This window comes from Furipterus horrens, unplaced genomic scaffold (genome assembly GCF_987537825.1).
Source record: "Furipterus horrens unplaced genomic scaffold, mFurHor1.1.pri manual_scaffold_10, whole genome shotgun sequence".
NCBI lineage: Eukaryota > Metazoa > Chordata > Mammalia > Chiroptera > Furipteridae > Furipterus > Furipterus horrens.
In genome coordinates, this window is record NW_028327180.1 from 60316141 (window position 1) to 60320605 (window position 4465).

General features: G+C 42.3%; 1 pseudogene; it reads right to left on the bottom strand.

Annotated features, from left to right (window-relative positions):
* Positions 1-2678: 2678 nt before the first annotated feature.
* LOC150000401 (uncharacterized) lies at positions 2679-3825 on the bottom strand (annotated as a pseudogene).
* Positions 3826-4465: the final 640 nt, after the last annotated feature.

Genomic DNA, 4465 nt, shown 5'->3' on the forward strand with positions numbered 1-4465 from the left:
AACCCATACAACAACACACACATACGAGAGGGGACCCCAAAATCCCAGAATATCTTCTGGAGGGCGGGTCTGTTGTAGCACAGCTTCTCCCACAGGATTAGTGTCTAGGAACCCATCTGTACCACGTACCAGCTAGCACTGTCCTGAGAGGCTGTGTTCAGCTTCAATAAAATTTTTTTGAAGACTTTCAATGTATTTGCCCCTTTCACAATGGGTGATTTGTGAGCACACCTGCCCACACCACACTGAGTGTTCAGCAGTTTTGGACCAAAAATGGCATGAGCCCCACGTCCCCCCCCCATTCATCCAACCTGGCCCTGAGTGACTTCTTTTTGTTTACCCTGATGAAAATGTTAGATGAAAGTTAGCAGGATACAGGAAGAAGTTGGGAGGGGGTCCACAGCACTTGAAGAGAAAGCCCATGAAACAGCTTTGGTTAATTGCCTGCCTCTGGTCACTATCTGTTCTACCAGGGGTTCCCTAGTGCTTACAGAAAGAGCCCGTAAATAACTTTGGGTAACTGGTTCGACTTTAATTAACTGCCTCCTGTCATGTATTTGTTTTACAACAAGATGACCAAATGTGGTCTGGAGCAAGATAAGAATTCTGGATTAATAACCCTCCACACATACCTACTTTTGGGTAGTCACATTCTGGTCCCCCTGGGGGAAGCTGGCATCACCTTTATCTACCAGTCAATACTTAACTCCCTCACCCTATCCCACCAACTATGTTAAGTCCTCAGAACAAAGGACCTGCAGCATTTTGCCCCTGCCCTTGCCTTGCCTTTACCTATAGCTTATGCCTTTCTCCCCACCTCGGCAAGGCCCTCTTCCAGGAGAACGTATCACAAATAAACTGCGCCTGCATACTAATCAGCTTGCTGACCTGTAGTTCTTTACTGTGTTGGCAAGAAGAACTGAGTTTTTCCTTTAACAAAAAACAAAAACAAAAACTCCTCAAAGGAAAATGTTTTGCCAAGGTGGGAGAGGTGAAACAAAAAATGGCAGAAGCACTAAGAGGCATCAAAATTGAGAGTTCAAAAACTGTTTGGAGCAGTGGAAAAATGTCTCAATAGGTGTATTGCATCAAATGGAGAGTACTTTAAAGGTGACTGAAGTTTAAACATGTAAAAATAAATATATATTTTTTTATCAATAAATTCTGCATTTTAGGGGGTTTCTTCTTGTACACACATGCGTGTGTGCACACACAGGGAGAGAAAATAGAGTGTGGGTTCAGATTCCAGCTGAATTTTGTAAGTTGAAAAGGTATTCAAATGGCAAGTGAACTGGAGAACATTCTAGGCAGAGAGGACAGGGTAGGCAACGGCCCAGGGGTAGGAAGAAGCAAGTCTGGCAAAGGAAGTAAGAATTGCATCATTTTGAATCTGCTACACCCTACCTAGGACTAGTGCCTTGGGTCCAAGCAGGTAGCACAATAAGGAAGATGAGTGGAGATAGCACTGGGGGCTGTGGGCACTGGAGTCATGTGTCCTGATACCAAAGAAAGACACAAGGTTGGTGACGACATAAGAAACCTTTAAACCAGTAGAAAATTTTTATGAGTTTATTTGAGCCAAACTGACGACAGTTGCCAGGAAGCAAAACCTCAATGGATTGAGAAAATACTCCAGAGAATGTCAGTTTTGCACCTTATTTTATACATTAGAATCAACAGAGAGGACATAAGGGGTTCCATGAAACCCACTGGTGATAGATTAGGGAGGCAGGAGAGAGCAAAGCGGGAAATCTCTGAGACTGGGTAAAACTTGATGTGGATAAACACATGCTTGCTTGGTGGTCTCTCTCTGGTGCAATGGTTGTACCCTGAGGGGTCTGGAAAAAGGAAATGACTCTGACATTCCAAAGGTTTGACATCCTAGATGCAAACAGGCTCAATTAAGGTAAAGATTTGATCTTTGTCAGGAAGATACCAGCCTACGACAGAACTACCTGCTATGACTGGCTTTTAGTTAGAAAGTTTTAATAATTTCAGACAATTGTATGTGATTACTTTGGTCTCTGAGTTTCTAAGGCTGGCATGAAGGGCTCCCCTGAGCTTGTCAGGTTTAGTATGTGGCCAAGGAGTGGAGATCAACTAGAGGAAGTGAAAACAGAAAAGCCTGTGTCCATGCTGCCTGTCATCTACCAGACCCAACAAGCAGAAATAGGGATTTAATCTTTATGGGTGCTTTATTCAGATTGTCAGTGATCTGAGAAGGTCTGTAGCCTAACAGACTGTCTTAAATTCCATTTTAAATTGGCCCTTTTTATAAGGACAAGAAAAGTGTAGGTAAGGGGTTTGGAATTCAGGGAAAATGTTAATCAGATAAAAGCTGCAGCATTCCTTCATCTGTGTCCTGGGCAGTGGTCCTTGTGCCCTTGGCAGTGGTCTTTGTGTCCTGGGCATTGGTCTTTGTGTCCTGGGCGGTGGTCACCTCAACCTGGAGTACAATGACTCAGATACCATCTTGATTACTTGCAGGCCTTCTGAGGCACACAGGTGGAACTGCTTATGGTCTCCTGGAGTCAAGGTGGGTCATACCTCCAGTTCCTGAAATGGTAGCTATTTACATATATTGATTAGTAAGCTTATTAGCTGTTACCTAAAACAAAAATTTTCCAGCATTTGAGTCCCCCATCATTCCCCCACTGTTAGTTTAAACTACATTATTTCTATGAGATCAGTTTCATATGGAAATACTCGTTTTCCTGTTGAGCACATATTTTAGCATTAGACTTTCTGTTAGGGGCCTTAGGAATACACTTAATTGCAGATTGAAATAAGGGGGCACATTGTAAGCAGCAACAAACTATAATGCTGAAAAAACAGAAAAGAAAAAAAAGAAGAACAACAAATGCTTCTCTAAGACCAGTGATATTAGGCAACCAGGAGGTTAGTTTGGACAAATCAATACCAAACAATCCCTCTCACTGTTTTATTCTGAATACTACTTCATTTACTTGCTTTATTTTATGTTTTATGAGCTGCGAACTATCAGTCAGGTTGAAACAGCAGAGGCCTTTTAATTCTTCACATCCGTGATCATGCCTTAAAAGGAGGTAGTCTATAGCAGCACGATTCTCTAATACTGCTCCTCTAACTTGACCTAGTTCTTGACTAATGGCACTGATGGCTTGTGAGGTGGCATTCAAAGCATTTGCCATAGCACAGGCTAGTCTACTTATTTCTACATTCAAAGAGGTTACCATGGCTGGCATTACAAATATAGACAAAGATATATATTCAGTGGGGCTTAAAAGGTGTAAATCACTGTTACAATCAGGTGCAAGGAAGAGTTCCCGTTGGGCCCAGGTAGGGTGGGACTTCTGATACATGAACACCATCAGTCTTCCTAGAGCATGGTCCCCGGAACTTTTACTGGAACATAGGAGTAAGCAGTCCTTCCACATAATGGAACCATTCCTGCTGGCAATTTAAAGTGAGCAAAAGCATAAGGTACATTAAGAGTGGTGGTGCAATTTATCTTCACATCTGCTGAAAGCACAAAACAGTTTTTGATGCAGTTGACAAAAGTTGTACACTCTCTAGCTGGGGCTACATTAGCGACCTTTAAGGAAAACATTTCCCTGTCCTTTAGCGTTACCAGATTCCCAATTATAAATATCAGAGTATGTCATTTTCTTATTGGTATAGACAAACATAGTATAATTTTGAAAGCTTTCCAAGGGAGCACAAACACCCACAAGACATGAAATGAAAGCTTGTTCAACGTAAGTTCCTCCTGCAAGACAAGTCAGAAATGTTTAGAACATTTTTTGCTAAATATACCCAAAAAGTAATGAAAAGAACATAAGTCATTGTTTTCAAAAGATGACTTTCAGGTCTTTTTGAGGCTCAGTGGTCCATTGTTTCACAGGTGCTTTCTTTACTCAGGTGTGATGAATCCAAGGTTTTATTCCTGCCAATTGTGAGAAATGCCAGGACACAGGACTTTAGCAGTAACCGAGGCAGTTGTTTATTCACAGATCTGCAGCTCTGGCGGAAGCCTAAAAGTCAAATCAAAGGTGTGCGCCGAAAAGATGGAGCTGGCTGTTTTTATCCTAATATGAGTAAAAAAAACCCTTTCCCCCCTCCCCCTCCTTCTCCTTCTCCGTTTTTCCATGCTGGATACTCCAGAGTTACAATCTAAAGCGATTAGTTACATTAACTGAGGGTGATAATTAACTAAGGGTGATCTGGTTATAGGTCTGTCTCCAGATCGCCTCTGAAATTTTCCTAACTTGTTTGCTGGGCTGTCTAGCTACATTTTCCCATTTTCCTGTGTTTGGTGATGAACACCCACCCCACCCACCGGCCCTTTGATTTCAGAGGCAGGCATTTGTGCTGAGCTGTGGAATGCCCCCTTCCTGACTTGGAAGTGTGCTGATACTGTTAACTCTGGCTCAGAGACCCTTTGATTACATTTGTCCTTTGGTGCTAATTCTTTTCTACTGGTTTG